This window comes from Xiphias gladius, chromosome 24, assembly GCF_016859285.1.
Source record: "Xiphias gladius isolate SHS-SW01 ecotype Sanya breed wild chromosome 24, ASM1685928v1, whole genome shotgun sequence".
Classification (NCBI taxonomy): Eukaryota; Metazoa; Chordata; class Actinopteri; order Istiophoriformes; family Xiphiidae; genus Xiphias; species Xiphias gladius.
This window is the reverse complement of record NC_053423.1, coordinates 17,267,757-17,292,332: the sequence shown is the minus strand read 5'-3', so window position 1 is coordinate 17,292,332 and position 24,576 is coordinate 17,267,757.

Below are 24,576 nucleotides of genomic sequence, written 5' to 3'. Positions count from 1 at the left end.
TCTACGCACCGCCACAACATTAAAACCACCTGCTTACACATCTCTGACTCGTCGAGGCATAGTCTCGATAAGACTTCTGCAGGGGTCCTGTGGTGTCAGGCACCAAGACGTTAGCATCAGATCCTTTACGTCCTGTAAGTTGCAAGGTGGGGGCTCCATGGGTCGGACTTGTTTTTTTCTGGCACATCCAACCGATACTCGATGAGTGTGAGATGTGGGGAATTCGAGGTGAAGGCAACACCTCTAACTCTTTGGGATGTTCCTCAAACTGTTCCTGATCAATTTTTTGCAGTGTGGCAGGGCACGTTATCCTGCTGCTGAAAGAGGTCGCCGTCATCAGGGAATACCGTTGCCATGAAGGGGCGTACTTGGTCTGCAACAATGTTTAGATAGGTGGTACGTGTCAAAGTAACGTCCACATGAATGCCAGGACCCAAGATTTCCCAGCATAACATTGGCCAGTGCATCACACTGCCTCCGCCAGTTTGCCTACTGCCCATAAAACCCAGTCTCATGGCAATTCATGAGATAGTCACGAAATGTAATCTATTGATTTGTGTACATGGACACAAATTTTCCTTTTTTTTTTTTTGTGACAGTAAAATATCAACTTGTAGTGACTGCGGCAAACAAAACCACAAGCTTTCACCAACCTTAGCCAAAGCGCTTTTGTTCTCTAAACCTAACGACAGACCCGGCTCTGGAAGGGAACCCTGGTCTCTGCTGGATGCAAACCCTGGTCTCTAGTGTGACGGTCATATGGTTTTTACGTCCACCATCCACCAAACCACCTCCTTGCAACTCCGCTGCCGTAAATGAATGTAGCATTTCCTTCATTTAAAAAATGTTTCCATTTGAAATACATTAGTTAGAAAGTCATGCTGAGCATCACAAAAAAATGTACAATTCGTATCCATGTACACGAATCAATAGATTACATTTCATGACCATTTCACAAACTGCTGTAAGAGTGGGTTGTCCCATAGTGCATCCTGCTGCCATCTCTTCCCCAGGTAAAAGACAGACATGCACCCAGCCGTCAACACGATGTAAAAGAAAACATGATTTATCAGACCAGGCCGTCCTCAATTACTCATGGTCCAGTTCTGACGCTCACGTTGTAGGTGCTTTCGGCGGTGGACAGGGTTCAGCATGGGCACTATGACTGGTCTGCAGCTACGCAGCCCCATATGCAGCAAGCTCCGATGCATTCTGTGTTCCGACAACTTTCTATCATAGCCAGCATGAACTTTTTCACTAATTTGTGCTGAAGTAGCTCTTGGGATTGGGGATTGGCCCGCACAGGCCCGCCTTTATACCCCTAGCGCATCAGTGAGCTTTGGGTGCCCATGACCCTGTCGCTGGTTCTCCATTTGTCCTTCCTTGGACCACTTCAGGTAGTTACTAACCACTGCACACTGGGAATACCCCACACGACCTGCCATTTTGGAGATGTTCTGACCCAGTCGCCTAGCTAGCACAATTGGGCACTTGTCAAAGTCACTCAGATCCATTTTTCCTGCTTCCAACACATCAACTTTAAGAACCGACTATTCACTTGCTGTCTAATGTATCCTACCCCTTTACTGGTGCCATTGTAACGAGATAGTCAATAGCTGTGCTAATTTAAGTGAACTTTTGTCACAAAATGTCACTAAAAGAAAAAACAAGAAAACGCAAAGAATGTGCATTTCCATCAACCAGTTTACGGACTGACTTTTTTCAACTACGTAACATTTTAAATATCAGGCACATCTTGTCTCAAAAAGAAGCAAAAAAACTAGTCTATACGTTTGTTAATTCTAGGCGGGATTATAGCAATTCCTTATTATCAGGATGTCTCAACAGATCTTTAAATTCTCTCCAGCTGATCCAGAATGACAGCTCAAATACTGACAGGAACAAGGAAAAGGGATCATATTTCTCATTGTGAGCTTCTCTACAGTGGCTCCCTGTAAAACCCAGAATGGAATTTAAAATCCTCCTCCTCACCTACAAAGCCCTTAATGGTCAGGCACCATCATATCTTAAAGAGTTCGTAGTACCCTATTACCCCAGTGGAACTCTGCGCTCCCAGAACTCAGCCTTGCATGTGTTTCCCAGGCTCTCCGAAAGTGGGAGGCAGAGCCTTCAGTTATCAGGTTCCTCCCCTGTGGAAACACCTTCCAGTTTGGGTCCGGGATGCAGACACCCTCTCCACGTTTAAGAGGTGGCTCCTCTTTGATAATGTTTATAGTTAGGGCTGGCTCGAGCTTGGCTTGAACCAACCCCCTAGTTATGCTGCTATAGGCCTAGACTGCCAGGGGACTTCCCATGATGCGCCTTCTCCATCTGTACACATTCATATCCCCTCAATGCTTGTTACTAACTTGACGTCTTCTCTCTCCCCTAGTATTATGCTTATTCGCCTCTCTCCTCTCTCCTCCTGTCGCTTTCTGCAGGTATTTCTGCTCCTGGTGCTGCAGAGTCTGGATCTGTGACTCCAAACCACCTGCCCCCCTGATCCTGCTAAACACCCACTGCCTCAATTATTAAGATGATGATTATCATTACTATATCTAGTCTTATTAGTATTATTATTAGCCCTATAAATATAATTATTAATTTTATTATAAGTCTCATTATTATTTCACATCTTTATGTGGTCCCCCACCCAACCCAGCCGGTCGAGGCAGATGGCCGCCCACGATGAGCCGGGTTCTGTTCAAGTTTTCTACCTGTTAAAAGGGAGTTTTTCCTTGCCACTGTCCCCAAGTGCTTGCTCATGGGGGAATGTTGGGTCTCCATAAATATAATGAATAAATATCATGCGATACATTAAAATGCACATAAAAAATACATTCATTGTAAACTTCACCTGTTAGTGGTTTTGACATTGGGGCTGACCGGTGTATGTATTGCTCTCTCCCTGCAGGAACGAAAGATGTACAAATTAGGCAAGGTTATTTGCACGCTATTTGGCTAAAGAAATCCCTCCCACTAGTGCTGGAATTGGCTGTGATAAGTGAAGAAGATGGGAGGGTAAATTGCCCATGAAGTTTCAGCCACATTAATGGAATTCGTCGCATGATGATCTTATGGTGGGTCGTTGGGTTGCATCACCAACAGGATGACTCCGTGCCATGTCTACACAATAGGTCTATCACTGATGCATGTGCCACCATGTGGGTCTGTGTGACACTGTCTTGTGTGAATTTTATTTGTGGCGAGCTCATAATAGTCCCTTACAAATCACGAATAGCATACTCAGCAGGCAATGGGCGTACGCTGTTCAGGCAGGAACATCTTGGCAGAGGCATTGTGATCGAAAAAAGGTTCCCCACACGGGTAAATTATTAGTTGCACCAACTAAAAATAGATCCTGGAATTCGCTCCAAAGCATTATGGATAATTACTGGTGATTTGCAACCAATGGCTCATTTTCAAGACATGTATTTATGGGACGCTGTGATCCAAAATGGAGCCCACTGTAGTTGGAAATAGTAGCTTTGGATATCAGCAATTTAAAAATAGACCTACTTGCATCACAAGCTGTTTTGTTGGTAAAAAAAAACAAACAGTAGATGTCTTACTTTAATTTAGCAAGCAGAGAAGAAGCAAAGCTAACAATCTTTTTATATAACGTCAGGGAAATAGAACGCAGATTGAAAGAAAAGTTTATGCTTACAAAATGAACCATAGATCATAAAGTGTTTTGTGCCTCACAAAAGCCAAAGGCTTATTAGGTAAAAGATTACACAGCATCCCTGTATTATCCCTGTTCTCTTCTAATTACTTTTAAGGCCTTAGACAACTTGACCCCAACATAAGTGAGTTGCTGATCCCATACAGGTTCGATAGGCATCCAAAGCCTCCTGGTTGTGCTTAAAGTTCAAGACTTGTGGTGACCAAGCTTTTGCTGTCCAGGCAACCAGGCTTTGGAACAGGTTAGGTCATCAGACCCTGTAAAGCAGGGTCTCATAGAAATTACATTTGTACATGACTATACTGCAACAGCTGATAGGTAGGTCTATGTTTTGCATGATATGTAATTGCTGGCTGGATTACGTTCAGAGGCATAGTTTTTCTTAATAAATAAAAGCATACATTTATATTGGGAAGAAGGGCACAAGGTGGATGGTGGGGCAGATGATGGGTGTAAAAAGCATGCAACTGTCACACCATAGACCACAGTCTGCATCTACAGTCCCGTCTGAGGTTTAGCCAACAAAAGCCCTTTGGTACGGTCAGGGAAAGACTGTGGTTTTGGTTAAATGTAGCCTAAATAAACACAAGGTGTCTGAAGTCACCGTGAACTTTTTCTGTATTAAACCAGACCATGATCTTCCCCTAACCCTAGCCAAGTGCTGTGAACATGACCAACAGAAGTTTAATAATGCTGTAGTCACTACAAATCGATATTGCACTGTTAGATCAGATCTTGTGGCAGAAAAGATATACGTTGTCTGTAAACATTTTACTGTAACTTTCAGTATCAACATACAGTATTTGTGACTTGCCAAATATGTAAATTAACAACATATCCTCATTATGTTAATAGAAATCTGGTCGCAATTACCTTTAAAAAACCTATTTACAGCTGCAGTTTAGTTGTATATGAATGTAATCTTTAGGAGACAGGGTTGCATTCAATGTCTTACATCTAATCCCAAGCATTTGATGGTTCCTTGCAGGGATTTATTTGTACTATTTGTTCAAATGCTCATTATCTTTTGCTTTATGACATTTTTCTTGTAATTTAAAAGCAATTGGTAGCCTTGGTTTTGAAAAGTGATTGACTGACTTGAAATAAATGTGTAAAATAATTATCAGTGATGATTTGGCCCACTTTTAAGGATATTAACTGAGAAGTCATCTGACAGCTCAGCCCACTAAAATCCAATAGATGGATAGATCTGTTCTATTTGATGTCTTCCAACCTTTGTTTTACCACCCACTTTAGAAAAAACCCCACAGCAGAACTCTAATTTCGACAAACTTAATGATGGCATGCAACTTCTTTAAGATTCATTTCGAGAGAAAATCGTGGAGCAACTAACCCTTGAAAAACTTTTGCCAGTTTTAATATATGCCATTGCTCCACACTGCCTGTCACAATCACACAGTTTATCAAGGCATAGCCCAATGTGGACATTGGACCTGGTTAATAAAATTTCAGCAGGTGTGAATGTAGGATTGATTTTACACAGAAAGCTTTGCAAAAAGGAGTGTTACTGGTTATTCTGGGGGTGACCTTTCCTTATCACTTGATTTCCACACATACTTTTCTGAACATGACTTTGTTCCTCAGTTTGGGGGGAAATTTGTCTGAACTAGTTGCTCTTGTGGTGCAATCTTGGCACCACAAGATTGCACCAAGTCAAGGTCGCTGACTCTTATCATGGCTACTAGCATGGCCGATTTAAATAGCTTCCCCTCTCCAGCCCTCATTAGTCCTCAGTAGGGAGCACATATAAACTTCCGGACATCACAACAGTTCCTCGGGCACCTGTGATGGACCTGACAGCGTGGTTAATAACAAGAAAATGTATCATCGTAGAAAATAGTATATAGGAAACAAAGGGATGTGGATCATAGCCAGACATCATAATTAAATCCGGAAGCACTGCTTTCATTGCATCAATTGTATTCCCACTTCTAATTTCACTTCTTGATTAAATTAAAAAAATCATTTAAAATGGATTTACAGTTTCTAAACAAAACAGTAGGTGACCGGTGATTGAATATGTCATGGCATAAAAAATGTTATAAAAAGGTGTCATGGTTATCCAAGGGTTTTCATGAACCGCAGTGCTTGTATAACCTTGCTCTGTGTCAGATCACACCCCATTCATGTTATCCCCCCTCCTACGGTTTGGCTGAATGAATAATACTGTATGCTGATAAATGTGTTTACAATCAACCCACTGAAGGACAAAAATAAAGTTAAATTAAGCAATAAGTGCGTTGGTAGCGTGAGGCATGACAGCTGGTAAACGTCCCTCTTCTTGGTCTTCCTTCTTTCCACAAGCCAAAAAACAGAGCACGAATGGAGGAAAAGACTCAGACATGTCAGCACTGTCAATGGGTTTGAGTACTCATTCAGAAGAAAAAAAAACCCTGCCACTTATACAAACTGTTGACTGTTGTCAATCAACATTGGGATAATGGGTGCAAGGCCTCTGCAATAATCAAGTCAAAGGGGAAAACTGCACTTAAGTGCAAGTGCCGTGCAATGCCCAAAGTGTGTCGTATTGAACAAGTTAGCACTCGACGACGAGTTTCCATAGCTACGGGTTCATCAGAATGCAGCACATGTACAGTCAAACTCCACTTGAAATGTGAGCGTGGACGCGCGGTTTGAGTCGCTGCACTCTGCAGAGTCACAAATGGTACCGCTAAGTTCAATTAGCAGGCATCCATCTGATAACCTAAGGTTGTTATTCATAACGATCTTCTATACCACAGAGGACCACCACATGTCGCCTGTCTATCTGAAAGTTAACTACAAGCTGTATAACCTGTAGCTTAATAGCTGGTGGGTTGCCTGGTCTCAGACCTTGGAATCGCTGCTCATACGTCCAACTGTTCCAGCGGATCAAACAGAAAAAAAATGGCAATTCAGTCTGAATGTCAGGCTACTTGGCGGGGAGGGATGCAAGCCAAAAAAATGTTTCAGCAAATAAAAAACGTTAAGGTGAGGGTGATGGAATTTCATTTGAATATTCTAATCCTATCACACGACAATAATGTCATTATTGGACAATTCTGCAAAGTATGTGGTTAGGGTTAAGGTAAGGTTAAGTTTAGTAATAAAACACTTGGGGACAGCAGAAGCATGTTGTGAACACAACAGTGACATATCGTTGTCTTTTAAGTTAATATGGTTACAGAAAAACATTATTACTCATTTGGAGTCGTGTTTCTGGCCACCTGATAAATAAATGTTGGTCCAATATTCACTCTCTTCCTTTTAGCTCTTTTTTTGGTCTCTAAATAAATAGATAAATAAACCAGTTAGTACTTAGCATTAGTACTCCAGGTCAAAGATAAGCTTTTAAGATAAGCCCCATTTGTTGCATTAACCCTTTTGTCTATTTCCATCAAAAACAATCATTTGGCTCAGTGCGCACTGTCCCAGACTTTAAAATCTTCTGTGTTAAGAATTTCTTTTACAAGCATGACATATTGTATGTTTTGGGGGTTTTTTTTCAGTCACTTTGATGCTAAGTTGCCGTTTGTGCTTTGCAAATCAGAGCATGTTTATGCTGTAAACGATGACTTCTACCACAGAAATGCTTGAGCAGTTGGTTGTAAGAGGCACTCTAAGTGATTGCACAACTTAAACCTGCCACACAAACGTCCCTCCCAAAATAAAAGACCCTGTATTTAATCTAGAACTTTAAAATGAGATCATTAATCCCCCTCTCTTTTATTACAGTTTCACGATACCCATAAATAATCATTTATCAAAATAGATGCCCTTCACCTATAAACGTTCCGTGTCATTCTGTGTCTCTCAGTCACATTGAGATGCAGAAGCATATGTTTGGTCATAAGAACCTGGTGACTCCCCCTGACAGAGGCGAAGATGTTGCTGCAGAGAGATTAGCCTCACACAGGTCTAATGACGCACACCATCGTGAAAAAAAAAACGTGTGCTTGGTGAGACAGAAAGGTAGGTGAACAGCAGGAACATGAAATCCATGCCATGCTGGATTAAATAAGCTTTTTTGACTATCCATCAGCGCAGGAGGACGGAATCATGCTCCGCAAGCGAAAGTTATGAAAATGGCATCATTTTCAAATGTCTACTGAAACACACATTTACCGTATACTACATATATTCCGTCTTGAACAGCAAATTTAATAAACCTACTGAAAAAAAATCTAAACTTGTTTATGTCTGATAAATACCTTACCTCTTAAAATGAGACACATCCTCTCTCTGCCATTGGCCAGGTCAGGGTCAGGCCGAACAAGATATTCTGCGTCACTCAGTGAGCACTGGCAACTCTTTTACTTTGAATAGCTGCCTATGCCTCTGTATGCTACACACTCTCCTAAGCACATGCATGTGCATACATATGCACACTTTTTATAAGCACATGCATGCCTAATTTTATTTTATTTTAAATTTAGAATAATGTTCTTCACACAAGAAGTAATTGCTCTTTTCTTTTCCAGACTCCATTATGGATATTTTTCATCAAGTTGCAGGGAGCTCCTCTGTGCTGGAACTTCACCATGAAACACCGTTGCCACGGTAACTGAGTCCGACATATGGGGGAACCCTTAACTTTATGATAGCTGTGTTGCTGTGGTGATGCCTTTCCCCTGAATAAATCAAATGAATTCAAGAGTGGAGTTTGAACTCTGAAGGCAGCAGGGCATTCAAATGAAATTTTAATAACATAAGATTGATCATTTTTACAATAGCAATTCACAAACGCAGAGTGTCACAACAACCAGGTTTATTAAACGCGATAAAATAAAATTTAAATATAAGTCAGAAAAGGAATAATGGTGCTGAACTGATAATTGATCCGTTTGATTATTGTACTAAAACTCTGAAACAGTATCTGATTTCATATTGCAGAAGATATAGCAGTGTCCTGCTGCACACACTTTGCCCCCCACACTCTTCACTCCCATGCAGTCTGAGTGAATATTTCCTTAGGTGAGGCCACTGTGCAAACATTAATTTTGAAGGAGCGATTTTTATGACTGAGGATCAACAGGATGTCTAGCCTCAAATGGCACACCTCCTGTATAGATGTGGTCTAAAGAGGGAAGCAGGAAATGGGACCCATTTAACTGAAAAAGCCAAGTTTAACAGAAGGGTCAGGATAAGAATTAGGGAAAGCAAAATGAATGCAGCAAATGGAAGCTGCATGGGTTTGAGAATCTCAGAAAAAGGATACGAAGGGTCTCTGTGGTGTTGTAATTAAAATGGCTGGCACTGGCCATCAGTGTCTGGTGGAGCTTCAGCTTCCGGCGGCAGCTCAATACAGAATACTAATGCTGCAATTAGTGTAACCCAGCAACAGGAAGTTGGCTGCCCTTGAGGAGAGGCGAGAGAATGGAGTTGAATACATCGCTGTGATACTGACAAGCTCTAGTGGCTGCTGTCAGGTGGCTCATGCTGTCTGCCTAAACCTGAGAGGAAAGCCGGAGCAGTAGGGCACTGCGGAGGGCTGCACTGACCGAAATGACTGCAGGGAGGGGGGGTTAAAGGGGCATGTCAAGGCCAGGTGGTGAAGGGTCATTACAGGTTATCCCTATGACAATTGACAGAAAAGCCACCTCCGAATGTACCCATCTCTTTTGAAATGCTGCCCTAGCAGGTTCTGACCCTGACTTTGCATTCAGAATGTGTAATGTAATGTAGTTTATTAGATGGCGTTGATGATGTGAAGAGGATGAAGGAGACTCAGCTGACACCGTCTTGATTGCATATAAAGGTTTATTACAAAGAAGAACAGCGTCAAGTCAAGCACCAGCAGGTCTGCTCGTGAGAGGGTGTGAAGCCGATGAACCGCTCTGAAAATCAGCCTTGACCACCGACTCTTAAATAAGGCAGTGGTTTTCCTAAAAACTGTCACTAACGTATGGTTTCGATCACAAAGCATAAACTTCCTTTCCCAAACTGTGAGGCGCCCTCTGAGGACCTTTGACCCAGGGCCTCTATATAAACACAGCTCTACATATATAGACATACACCTCAGTAACAACAAGAAAAGTTGTGGTACTAGGCTGAGTAGTCTTCTTTTGTATTGTTTTTGGCTGCAGCAGGCAACTGTGATCAAGAAAAATGTTCTAGAAGCCTACAGTGCGCTACCTGTTCAGCACCAAACAGCAGACAGACACAGTTAGCAAACTAGCTGGTGACCATAGTGGAGCATTTAACAGCGAAAGAGCAAGATATTTCCCCCAGCTAACAGTAGAGAGCGAAACATAGATAAAAGGAGACTGAATATATGGGATTTGACCAGGTCACCACAAAAATGACTCCAAATGAATGCTGATGTTGCTGCATGTCCGCTGGATGTGTACATAGCCATAAAGTTACATAGGAGTAAAGTTACGTTTATTGTGTCTTGACACAGGCCAAGCTCTGACGAGAAAAAACTCTCGAAAACCTCAGTGCTTGAGGAAGAAAAGAAAAGGAAGAGACTTCGGGAAAAGCAACTCAAAGAGAGAGACCCTATCCTCATAGTGGCTGCAGGCAGGAAAATAGAGTTAGAGGATATTAAGAATATTGAATATTAAGAAAGGATTAGGTCCAGTGAGTTTAATCCAGTGCATTAAGACCAGTTAAATCATACTTATTTCTATCGCTGTTTTGTCTTCAGGAAATTACATAGGGCCCATTTCGTAATGACCAGTGTACCAACTGACACAGGACGTTTTTCAAAAGTCCAAAAATCCAAAACTTTACCTGCACAAAAAGGTTGGGTACACAGAAGATCAGTTAGAACAATACAAAAAAATTCGAGAAGGAGTGGTCAAAAGACAAAAACCAACAAGACTAGGTGGAAACCTAGTATATGGCTGGACTGCCCTTCATCTTTTTGTGTCTATACTTTGCATTTGAGTCATTATTTCATACTTGTTCCATTGTCTGACAAGAGAAACACAAAATCATGGAACGAGAACAGCACAATTGATAATTCGGCTGTATTAGAATACTATATATGTGAGCACAGAGAGAAGGAGAGAAGCAAACAGAAAGGGCAATTGTTCAGAATGGAAATGGCTTTGTAAAGAACATAAGTATTTAAATAAAATTTGTTGTACTTGTAATCGAGTAAACTTTCAGTCACTGTTTTAGCAATTTATTGAGCAGAGGTATTCACCAAGATAGTAAATGGTACACTTATTGTGAGAATGACACAATGAAGCCACATTTGACTCGTTCAGTGTTCTCTTATAATTCAGTGAAATTATTTTCCTGAAAAGTGTCCTGGGGTGCAGACAAGGGGGATACCAAAAGTGGTAAAATATACAAAATCCTTTGCTTTTGATCCATAATTCCTGCAGATGAGTGAAGGCAGCTTTATTGACATCATTTTGTGAGTTTCATTGATCACCCCTTTATGCACATTTCATACTGTAGTTTTGGAATCAATCCTGCATTTAAACATTCATTAAATCTTTCTGTCTTTTATTCTCTGCCCCTTTTAACCATCAGTGTTCATTGGTGTCTGTTTTAGCTCGGGCTGTTGAAGTGCTGCCATTCATTTGTCATTGTGCTCAACAACTGCAATCAGTCCACTCACTTTGCTGTCTCTCTCTGTATGCTGTATATGTGTGTGATTGTGCATGTGTGCTTGGTTAATTTGTGTCTGACTACGAATGACAGGGGGGCTGTGAGAAATCGTTGAGGCTAGCTTTTTTTTTTTTTTTTTTTTAACCCAGTGAAATAAATGACATTTTACAGGAGGCAGCAACTACAGAAAATTAACACCTACAGCAATCACTTTTTTTTAAAAGTACCTGCTCAGCAAAGCAATTAGAATGAAGTGTTGAGTAATTAGACCAGACACATTGAAAAGATAAATTCTTTTAATTTTCATCCACTGCAAATGTCAGAAGGATTTCCTGGACGTCATCATCTTTGGTGACTTTCCCTTCGCTGGATTTGCCAATACAATAGCGACTAAGGATTTCCTCTCTGCAAGGTGATACACTGCTGACATTCAGAGATGCAGCTTTATGAGACAAAGAGCGCATTTAACCAACTTGTCTGTTTCCGGATCAAGCCCCTGACTTGTTGTGCACTCAAAAAAAAAAATTGAAATAAGTAGGGCTTTAGTCAACCAAAGAAAATCTTGGTCGACTGAAATTGTACCTCCTCTTCAGCCAGTCGATTGGTCGAATGCACTGAGTGCACTCTACCTGGTAGCCTTATTAGCTTAAATGAATTATAAATAAACAAAAAAATTAAATCTTTTAACCCGAATTATTCAGTAAACGCTCAGTAAACGTTAAATGAGTTAGACCCAGCAGTCTCCATTAGGTTGGGCGAGTTCAAAGTTCACGGGTAGTGTGTCCCTTTGGCCACCGCAGCAAATAATGGAGTAAACCTGGAAGGCTATTGACGTAGTTCATGTCCCCTTATGAAAGTAACACCACTGATTGTTCGACCAACTAGAGTTTGGTTGGACGAGAGCATATCGACTTAACAAATCGACCAGTCAACTTACAGCCCAAGAAAAAAAGCAAGTTTATACATAATTTTTTTTGGTCAAATGCAATTAATAGCAAGCATGGATTCTGAGCCTATGAGCAGTTCTCGGCAGAAATGAATTATACTGCACTACCAAACTCATACTAGATATCCGCTGGCTGCAAACATGTAGTAAATTCAATTGTATACTGTAAATCCAATGCACCCTTTGCAAGAAGGTTATCCATTTAAAGCTGTAATTCTTCAGACTTCAGCCCTGTTCAATTTGGTGACACCCGTGGCAAACACACAGCAAACACTCCTTAAGCAGCTACTTCCAGCAGAGGAACAACGGGCTTATGTGCTAAAAGTACAGCCAAACAAACTCAAGTTGTTTTAATAAAGAAGTCGACATTCTTTCAGGCAGCACACTGCATGAGTAGTTTTCCACAGACGGCAGGGCACAGTAAATGTTGTTATCCTGCTAAGGAGTTGGAGGCGTGCAGCTCATCACCTTCATCTAACAGCTCACTGCGGCTGCTCCCGTGTTTCACCAAATTAATGTTTTAATGTAAAGCAGCATCAGTATTAATTTAATACAGCCCCGGGGTCTGTAGGGCTGTGAGCAGGAAACAGTGAGGCTGATAGTAATGCACATGTTTCACCTCCCATGAATCCCTTGTCCATGTGAAGGCAATTTGAATCCAGAGTGGGAATGGCGGATACACCACTAACAATGAAAAATAATCTGTGGAAAGTTAATTACTGAATGCACCTACACAGAATTACTAAAATGCTAGCCATGTATCATATCAAAAGTAGGATTTGATTTCATGAAAATCATTAGTAAGATGTGAATGTACCGCTGCCTTTTGGTTCTCCCTATGCAGCTGTTTCACTGCTTAGTTTACAAGCAGTGCTGCCAATACTGCTGCTGCTCATTTTATTAGCAAGTTTCTGTAATTGTTTTGTTTTTTCCTAGATACACTGCATGTGAGGGTAAATGTACTACCTGCAAGTACATAGTTTTTTTTAATAAAATATTTATGTGCTATACAAGTTTGTGGATACGCAGACCTTTTCTCTGAATTGAATTCATAATCTAAAAGATTTGTCATCGTTCATCATTTCCGGCTTAGATCTATTCTAACAAATCATGCAGTTGCTGAAAAGCAAGAACCTTTGGGTTCAGAAGAAATAAACGCTGTATAGAAGCTCATTGATTTATCTGTATATCTTTTCAGAACACCAGTGACTTGGGGCAAACACAAAAACCAGGCTGAGATTTTTATTTAATGCAGCCTGCAAACAATTTGAAGCCTCAGCCTTCAAGGTATAAATGGAGTGTTCATAGATGTCACACACAGATGAGAGAGGAATTCTCTGGGGTGAGAGGAGCGAGACGTGCAGATCACCATCCAAGGGCTCGGTTCTCCACAAGTGACCATTAGAGGTTCAAAAGGGCTGCTCATTCATAGGACTTGTATAACAGCAAAGCATCAGCTGCTTCCTGTCTGTTACACAAACAGGCAGGTGGAGGATACGTTCAGAGACCTGTAAACTATGATAAAGGGCCACTGAATCCTTCGAGCCACAAGCCGCAAGCATTAACCATGACAATGCAGACGGTTTGGCCCTGACAAATTTAACCCACTGTGGAGATTTAGCATTTAACCCATTTGAAGTTGAATTCTTTCATTCATATGTTTTTGGTAGGGATGTCTGGTTCTTTTAAACCTTTATATGCCCGACAGAGACATTGTTTTCATCCTCCTTCGTCTTTCTTGCTATGAGGAAACTGCACCATCTGCAGATGTATTTAATGCTCATTATTTCTTGATAAAATTAAATACAGTGAAGATGTTTATTGCTTCATAACAAGATAACTTACGTTTTGAAAGTTCCTTTATGTTGAATTAATGGATAACACAATGGTGATAATTTCACACTTTAGTAGTGGAGTGAAAACACAAAGCGCACATGTGAAAGCTCTGCTGAAAGACTATCATGACAGGCTAACACAGAAAGTAATGCCCCCATATAATGTCACAAATGACTCACAATGAAATAAAGCTCAGTAATTTATTAAGTTGAGCTTGACAACAGATTTTAATTGCTATGTCCTAGATACTCTGCTTAAATAAACGCTAGCACTTTTGCTAAAAACCTGTTTTCCCAGGAATGCAAATTGACAGCTTGTGATGGAGACATCTCCTGGCCAATTTAGAGTTGTACTCCCCACTCAGCTCGGCTCATTTAAATTCCTGTTCCAGTAACTCTATGTCAGGGTTGCAACCGGAAGTCGGTCGTTATCACAACAGTGCGGAATTAAAAAGAGATGCTATGTTGGCGCATTTTAAAACAATCACAATTCAATCAACGCGTGCCTTCTGAACCTGGACATTGACGCCAGCACTGTTATTGGATGGCTATTTGTGTTTTAGTGGACTGATACCTGTCACTGCCATTTGTCCTCTCCCCTGTCTGCCCTCACATCCTGTGAAATAGAACCAAGTACACAGAAGCACTAAATTAAAAAAGCACAGTCCATAGAAACAAACCCACAGAGAGTTTGATTTTATATGTGTACACAATATACATATAAGGTTTACTAGACTTGAATAAGAACGGCATACAACTCTATAACATTTGAGCTTTTCAGAAGGACCAAGGAAAAAAACGCTCTATTCAAAATTACAGTAGAGGCTAGTGGAGCAGAGGCCTAGCTGGGACAATTTTATTTAATTTGTATTTATTTATTTAGTTGAACAAGTGCCTAAACATTAAACCAACAATACTAAGCTGACACTTAACAGTTCATGCTGTATAACTTCTCAAGGGAACTCAAAATACATTTTAATATCCTCCCTGATTGCCTTATATTAGCAGGTTAATGTGAATCTCCCCATCTCCTTGCATCCGCCAATTAAAACTTTAATTATGCATCGCCAGTTCTTGAAATGAATATGGAGGCGATGGTGTTGGGGAAGGCCTGTGCGTCATTATCCTCATCATTCTGTTTGGGTTAAATTGAGGACTCGTCAGGTTGCAACCACTTGTTGTGTACAGTTTGGATCAGTGACACAAGCACCCACCTGATGGCTCTACAATTGCTGCCTACACACACATTCGCACACAAATGCATGTGCATACACAAATACACACATCAGGCAATGCTGACTCATTTTTAAGCACGCATGAGTTTACTCACCGGTAGCTGTCGCAAGCTAAAGAAAAAAGTACACAAATTAGTGTGATGCAGTACATTAATTACCATGGTACTGGAACATAACACACTGTCGTATATTGGATCTAAATCTCTGCTCATTTTGTTGAAGTTATCAAGTTTCATACTAAATAGGCGCCGGAGCACAGTAGAGCTAGTATTTCTGAATCATTATAGTAGTTTTTAAAGTATTTATTTTATGTTTTTATGAGGTCCAGGGGAAGCACAGGACAGAAGTTGTTGCCTGCATTATTCAATATCACACAACATATATGGTTACAAAAAGAGGGAACAACCAGCAACAACATTTGACTATCACAAGACGAGTGGATTGACCATTACAAAAAACTTTTGTTATTCCACAAAGATACATTTTTTTCTGCATCCCTGAAAGTTCGGAAAATGTAATCTGAGTGGGCTGTGCTTAAAGGATCCAGTAGTGAGCTTTGTCCAGTGAGTCAACAGCGCCTGTCTTGGTGGTATTTCAAAGAATCCACAGGTGGGCACCACTGTTGGAGGCCAGGTAGACTACAGGCTCAGTGGAAAAAGAAGCAAAAACTTGCTGCTTCAAGTGAAGGATTTTAAGTATCTTGCGGTCCTCCTGTTCTCGGCTATGGTTAAAATGGAGCCTGAGATCCACAGGCGGGTCGGTGCGGCATCAGCAGTCGTGTTGCACCACGATAAATGGAAAGATAAAAAGGGATCTGAATCTGACATGTTTATCCACTCAATCTGTAGCCCAATACTCACTTATCATCACAAACTTTGGATAGTCACCAAAGTATGTACAACAGCAGTAGTGCAGCAAAATTAGCCTGCTCTTGGACACAGAGTGAAGTAAACTCAGACTGCACGTTCACATTGAGTGGAGCAGGTTGAGGCAGTTATGGGCATCTGATTAAGATGCCTCCTGGACACCTCCCTGTGGGGGTATTCTAGGCATGTCCAACTGGCAGAAGAACCCAGGCTGACCCAGAAGCGACTGGACGGATTACATATTCCCTCTGGCCTGGGGACACCTCAGTATCTGGGTGTGACTGTCAAGACGGCCTGCCTTGGAGCTCTCCGAGGTGCTGATCCTGCCTTTGTCAGGAGCTAGTGGGTACGTAGTGGCGGAGAAGTTATGGTCATCTTTTTATTCAGAGTGAGTAAAAAAACATTCGATTTCCTCTTTCCCTTGAAAGCCTGTTCGAGCACTGATTCACAAAAGGGCTTCATAATAGATTAGAGAAAATAACCACTGCTCTCCATGTTGGATAATGAAATCAATTTCACCTGCTTCCCATGTAATTGACCATACAATTTATCATGTTATGGTTATGAGTAGACAAACCTGAATCGGTGCTGTTTTTTTTTTTTTTAGCCATACAGGGATGGCAATGTCAACGGGAAAGGTCAGAGGGCGCATCCAAGGCACGAGTGTATCTCCACAACGCTTGGATGTTGCCATAAATTTTGGCACAGACCTTCATCGTCGACAGAGAATAAATCATAATGTCTTTGGTGATACCCTGTCTAGCACCACCACCAGAAGGTCGAAATCCCAACTTGTCCAACACGTTTTTTTCACTTTTCTAACACATTTCATGACAAGATACCTGTAATGACACAATATTTGTCATGTCTACTATGAGACTCGTGCCGACATAGCAAACCTGGTAATCTAATCTGCTAAATTTAATTAAACTGTGGATGGCAACACAAAAAAGCAGTGTCTTGATGCCTGTCATTACGTTAGAATTCATCATGTTCTTATTTCCCAGCATCAGAAAGTGTCAGCTCTCCAAAAAAGCAGTTTTATAACATTCACACATGCCAGCTGGCATACTTATATATATATATATATATATATATATGTGTGTGTGTGTGAGTGTGTGTGTATTTTTTGGGGGCATTTTTTCTTTACTGAAAAGCTGACTGGCAGGCAGACAATACAGAAATATCAACTTTTCTTAAGCTAATTAAAAAAACAGCCCCGTTCTCAGCTTCATGACAATGCAGTTTTTAAATGACTTATTTTGCTGTAGGAGAATTTATTCAACCCAAAAAGTAATGTTTCATCCTTAAGTTTCTCTGAAATATTCAAAATCACCAAATGTGGAGATACAGGGTTCTCTGGTGCGTGCTGTATTTCCTGGAAACAGACTAAACCTGGCTTTATAATGCATGTAAGAATGCACACAAACTAACATGCTATTTTCAATTTCTGCTATTATTTAGAAATATAGCCTGAGAGGTGCCCAGCACCCAATACTGGAAAACTCAAAATACTCAAAATACTCTATACATATAGAGGTCTGCGCCTAAATTATACCTCACCAACCAGTGATAAATACATACAAACTATAAGAAAGTAATTTGGAATCTTATTACAATAATTGTGTTGACGCCACCATTAAAATATTTTAAAAAGTAAGGTCTATTTAGTGAACACTGGTGACTTAAATGCAACTGTAACTAATATTTTACTAAACTTATATTAATACAGAAATAAGTTATGTTCCCAATGAAAAATTTCTTTTAACAGACGTTGAAAATTTGGAGGCTGGATTTTTCAGACATAACGAATGCAGCATTATTAAACTTATAAAGACATGAAGTGGAGTTCAACAAGATAATAAGTGGTAGCAATGATTTTGATGGTGTATGTTTGTATGTATGTGTATGTAAAAGTGAGATAGAAATATTTTCATGTTTTTTTTTATTTGTTTTTATTTCTTCTGGAGTATTGTTTTTTGTAGCCCAACTTTCTTTTTTTATTACCAACACTTATTCACCCAGCCAACTCATGTGGAACATTTTATTACTGACTACAGAGTATGTCTTGATATTTATCGTCTAGGCTCTGGCCTTGTAACCCCTTACTTTAAGGTATCCCATGGAGTTCTCATTTCCAAGGAGACACATTTCGTTTACATTCAACGTTTCTCACCGGAACAAATATTGCATCCCTAAGGCCAAACAAACGATGTATATACAGTCCGGAACAAGAGAAAAGGTTAAAGGCAGCTGTCTACAGGGCTTTGTGGGTCAATACTGTTTGTGTGGCGGAATAATGGTCTAAGATCAATGCTGCTCTCATGTCTCTACACTAAATATGGAGCTAAAGCCAGGAGATGGTATTCTTAACATAGCAGACTGGTAGCAGGGGGAGAGAGTGAGCCTGGCTCTGTCCAAAGGTAACAAAATCCATTTATCAGCACATTACTAGGCTGAAACCTAGTAACAATGAAAAGGTGTTAAATTGTGCACTGATCATACTGATTAAATAAACACATGGATGATTATGCACTGTAGAGTAAAACTTCACATCTGCATGAATAGACCTACCGAGTTAATGATACTTAGGTCTTCAGCCACATTTTTTAGTAAGGGGATGTATTTATATGCACATTTTTGTCCCCTCTTTGTGTAACCACCATTACATCAGTTTAAAACAGTTGGTGTAAAAAAAAAAGTGATCCAGGCTAGATAAAAAGAAATAGTGAAAAAAACAAACAAGAAACTGATATAATGTGAACAGCAGAACTGAACTGATTTGTGATTAGTATAGAGTGTGTTTCTCATATTCAGGGAATCACTGTGAGTAGGCAATTGAACTGGATGTAACTCATTGTTTTTTATCCACAGCCCTTATGGTTGCTGAGAGGATAAAAGCAATCATCCACTCCGCCCCCCCCCCCGCCTTTGGAAATCCTGGTCAATAATGACAAACCACTGAGGAAGGTAATGATTCACAGTAACCCCTGTCCCCCTCCTTCAACAGGGGAGGTAGTGGCCTCCAGTGAAGCAGTGATAGAATACGTCACAGACTGAGAAACTCATATTCTGCAGCACAACTGTGAGTTCATGCTGGCGTAGGCTGGAAAATGCGTTTAAGTCTGTGCGTAGATATATCTCTGTCTGTCGTTGTGAGCAGGTGCTAATGCACAGTTGATCAGATGGCGTTGGAATCATGGTGGTGGGGGGGGTGGGGGGGTGCAAGGGATACTCTTTCTGTGTCTCAAAGCCGGTTTCTGCCAACCCAGAGTCCTATGTGTACGTATGTGGGTGTGTGTTCCATGTGGCACATGACTCAGTTACATTTAGTATAGTTTTAACTGCACTGTATATATTCCATTGCATCACGGTGTACGTAAGCACAAACACCGTGCCAAGCCACTTAGCTTCTGTGCTGAATGATTCCTCCCACATAATCTAATACTGGAATGTTCACAATTAAGTACATTTCTGCTCTCATGTCTTATTCTTTGTATGTGGTTAACAAAATTTTCATTAGTAAGAGTTTATCTTTCCAGCCTTTGCCAGCCTAAAAGACTAAAAGGCTGAATATATATACAGTACGGACACAATCTAGGGTTAATGTCCGCCACCAACAGCTGTGTAAATTTTTGTTCCTTTCCGTGGAGAGGTGGTGGGATTATACTAACCACCCTGGTTAGACATGGTTCTGCGTAAACTCAAAAAGTTAAACTAACCCAACCTGCCAAAACCGATGAAACAGTGCATTTATATTATTTGTCTTCTGACAGAGATGTAAAACAAATTTATTTTTTTTTTTTTTTAAAGTTCAACATTTTGGGAAATACACTAATTCGCTTTCTTGCAGAGAGTTATATGAGAAGATTGATAACAAGCTTCGCATTTAGACAGGAAATGGTAAAACAGCGAGCCTGGCTCTGTCCATAGTTTAAAAATCTGCCCATCAGCACCTAACGAGAGCAGACAAAAACATCAGCTCTGTATCGACAGATGAGAAGACTATAGTCTTCCTCAAATTAAAACACGAAACAAACATACAGTAAATGCCATATTTCTGTCACGTTTTTCACATCATTTTTATTCATTTGAGGTTTTACTGGTGTTCTTATCATTATGTTCTCTTGCCCTTTTCTTATGTGATGGTTTAATGGCAACTGACTGGAGAATTGGTGGCAACAGCTGTTTATCCTAATGCACCAATATCCTCATATTTGCATAAAAGCAGTCGAGAGACTGCTTTTATGACCGCTCGTTCGTTTGCATTTTTAGCAGATTTTCTGAAATTTCATTTAAAATTTTTACTAAATTTTGATGGAAACTACTAACTACTATTTCTAGTGTAATGAGCCGAGAATTCAGAAGTTTTCTTACAAAAAAAACAACCCCAGTCTTAGATTTCAGTGAGGCAGAAGTGCTGGAAGCACATTTTGATTTAATTGCTGTTAAAACATTTCTTTTCTGTTTTACAACTATTAGAAAACTTTGGCTCGCTGCAAAGTAACAAAGACGCTACATAAAAATGTGGAAGACCAGATAACAGCTTTTATTTCAAAAGCAATAAAACTTAATGATTCAAATCTTTACGGGGGTAACTACAGGAAATGTTGTACCAAACTGAAGCATCCTTTCAATACTAATAGAGTCTCAAAGACATAAAGGCCAGAGAAGGTCTGAATGATGAACACGGATAAAATTATTGTTGGTTTATCCACCAAGCAACTGAGCTTATGAAAGAATCTGTGGGGGAGTGTTAGGGTCTTTTGAATCGTCACTTCCTCTACTAGATGAAGAGAGTAAGAGCAATGAAAAAGAGGCAATACCCGCCTAGTATTTGGTTCTCAAGACACATCATTAGCAGATTAAATTTAACAGAACAGAGAGTTTGACGCATTTTCTGCTGCAAACAAGAATCTTTGGTAGTGATACATTATTATGGATGGTTCACACAAAATCGTTCTGAAGTTTAGAAGTCGCAAAATATTGATTAAGGACTATGAAACACCTATGGTGTAATGAAAGAAATGCCTGCAGGAACATTAAGGAGAAATAATTTTGCCGTTGATCATTTTTCACATACACCGTCTAGCTGACAATTAAGCTTTCTGCGTAAGAGAAAACAATTATACAGCATAGCCATCAGCAATACCTGGTGAAAAGCATTGCTCTCGGTGCCATCTGAAAACACAGGAAATTGCTCCACTGAATGAATGTTCAGCTGGAGGCCATTTACCTCTGGAGACTCAAAAGCTCCAATCTAACAGCACAAACAGGTCTGCCCTGCATATCTTGTGCCACATTAATTTCACAAAAGAAAGACAGCTGATTCTCTGTGTATTCCCAGGAGGCAATTAGAAGAGCAGCACAATACCTACAGAAAGGACACACAGATGGGGGCAGTATCCGGGCTCAGTCTGTACAAACTGTCATAACTCCTTAACACTAGTGAGTGGACAAGTTATCTGCTACAAAGAATGAATGCATGAATGGATGAATATGTTAGTTGGTTTGCCTCGTAATTAACCAGATGAATATTTGACAAACACATCTCTTTCCGAAATTGGAATTTGGGGGCCACGTCCAACAATTCCTGCAACTTCCCAAAACCCACAATCCAACACCCATGCCCACTTTACACAGTGGCTGGCCAGGCATGTAGAGGTGAGTATTTCTGTAATTTTTTGTGTGTACGGCCGAGTGCAATATCATACATTCAAGGATCAGAAAATATGCGCCATTATTACCATATTCATTATCAAGTATCGCACCTCCCCAGCTTTTTGATCTGCACTCGAGTGTGGCTGTTCAGAAAAGCTTTTACCTTCAGGTGACGTCGAACAACATGTCATTCAAACTAGTTTTTACTGATCATACCTTGGCACTAAGGTTATTCAGAGTAAGATTTAATGGTCTTTTGGTTTGAACAATGTTTGGTCTCGGTGGCTCGATAGAATAGCTTTAAAATGGTGTGCTTTATTGTGCCACTACGTGGAGAACATCTGAGTATTTCAGACATCCGTGCCAGTGGTTTCAGAACAGACACCGTGCCTGAAGGCAATACTTAAACTGGATTTAGTTTCACCAGGGTTGTTTCATTTTCCTGCAGACAGTTGTTTAGGATGCTATAATTACATAAAATTCCTGGCGGGCAGTAAGACAATTCTAAGTGAGCCAGGGGCAGGTCATCCAAAAATTAGGAGCAGCACACAAGGTCAAAAAAAACACAATGCTAAAATGTTTTAGAGCTCTACAATAGATTGTGACATGCTTTATGTAATTCTGCATCTTGATACTCCTCTCAGACCAAGTGTGGAAACTACCTTGCTTGCTGAAGGAGGTCAGTTTATTACCACACACTGCCATCACATATAATGTTCATGTATCATGTAGCCATGTATCATGTAGCCACATAAATACATGAATAATAGCGTAATATATCAATGAGCTTCAGCATATAGTAATATACTGCAGTCACTGGTAGAACTGTAGTGGTGTATATAGTAAGCGAATTGGCCACTCACAGACAAATTACAACATTAAGTAGTAATATCTGATAATATCATTTACTATAACTCTCTGAAAGGAGTGTTTCTGCAAAAAATGTTACTTTTGATACTACATTTTGCTGATAATACTTTTGTACTTTTACTTAAGTGGCATTTTGATTGCAGTACTTTTGTTTGTATTCTACTTTTACTTATGTAAATACTCTGAATACTTCTTCCGCCACCGACTAGAGTGTGCTTTTCCCTGGTCAGTAACTAATGTCAAAAATAAAAACTAGCCCTTTAAACCACTGTTCCTTTTGTCTTCATCCATGTATTCCTAATCAGGAACACTCCATAAAAAACTACTAACACACCATACTACTACTATCTAATTATAAAATGCACTGAGCAATTATCCTGTACAGGTCCATCACAAGTCGACACAACAGAATTCACAAATGCAATCTCAGGAGCAATTTAGTCTCAATCCTTTAGGCTTCCACTTATTTGGAAAGTGCGGATAAACCATGATGAGTTCTTTGCGAACATGCAAACTCCATGCGGAAAGTTATGAAGTCTTAGAACTCAAAACAAAGTCCTTCTTAATTAGTTATGAATCACTGAGTCATGATGTATATTTTATTAACCAGCACTATATTTAAATCATGCATCTAGTAGAAAGAGCTTTCTTCTGCCCATAGAAAAGCAACAAGAAGAGCATTTCATCCTCCATAGTCTTTAAATAGCCTCTCTGTGAATCATGGTTCATTCAGTAAAGACGTTCTGGATTGTGGCACTGCTTCTGTGACTGACATGACAATAGAAAACATGAAAATTACAAATTTGGGAGCGTGGGCAGTGATGGAATATTAATAAATTAAATGTATTCATTTTGTTCTAAACTGATCATATTTGATGTGCCCAAATAAACTTAACAATAACAACAAAGAAGACTTGTGCCTTAAAATTTCAATCAAAAACTTTGTTGAACCTAAATCTCTTACATTTCTTTAGGAGTAAAATTGTAGGTTAGACTTTTTTCTTTTATTTCTGATCTATTTTCTGATACTCAATTTCTTTCTATATTTTGAGTAACTACAGTATTTTACTAAGAAACAATAATACAGTGTATAATTATAGTGTGGACACAATCAGTGATATAATAAATTTTAAAGAAAGAATTTTCAATATTGCAACAAATAGACAAGAACAACTTGGTAGAAGGTCTGGTTTTGGTCTGGTATAGTACAGCATCATCATTGCAATATCCAGTATCCCGGTACATAATTGTCATGTAGGTTTTAATGGTTTATCAGCCATCTGGCTGATACAAGTGCTGTTACCATGGTGTCCAAGATAATTGAAATACCCAAGTGGCCACTGACCCGCAATCCATTTTGCTTGTCAAGTGGAGTATGACGGAAACACCACATCCTAGTCATATATTGGACCCTTTTTCCTTAAGCTATGCACCTTGTCATGACAAAAAGTAAAAAGAAAGACCTTTTTTGAGCCTGAAACAAAATACCAGAGAGCAGCATAGCATTATAATTTTTTATAATGCTATTATGCCATTGACATTCCATATCAACTTTTGTGTAATTGTTGTCTCTTGCACCGTGCATCTGGCAAAGCAGACTTGATTGTGAGAGGCTGAATGCTCCTCCAACCTTCATTAACCTTTATGGAAATCATGTCTGCTCATGTTCCCAAGAGGGACAGAGGGTGGACACTCCCCTGATCTTCAGGATAGAAGAAGAAGTCACAGTCGGTCATACACAGGCCTCTACTTGTTAAAACAAGGATTCAACAACAAACTCAAGCAATAACTTTGTTGCTCAGGACAGTTGACTCCACATACCTTGTTCTCTCAACAGTGTCGTCACCTTCCACCTCCTCATGGATGCTCCATGTTGTCAGATTAGTAAAATTTCCGCAACCGTAATGGAGAC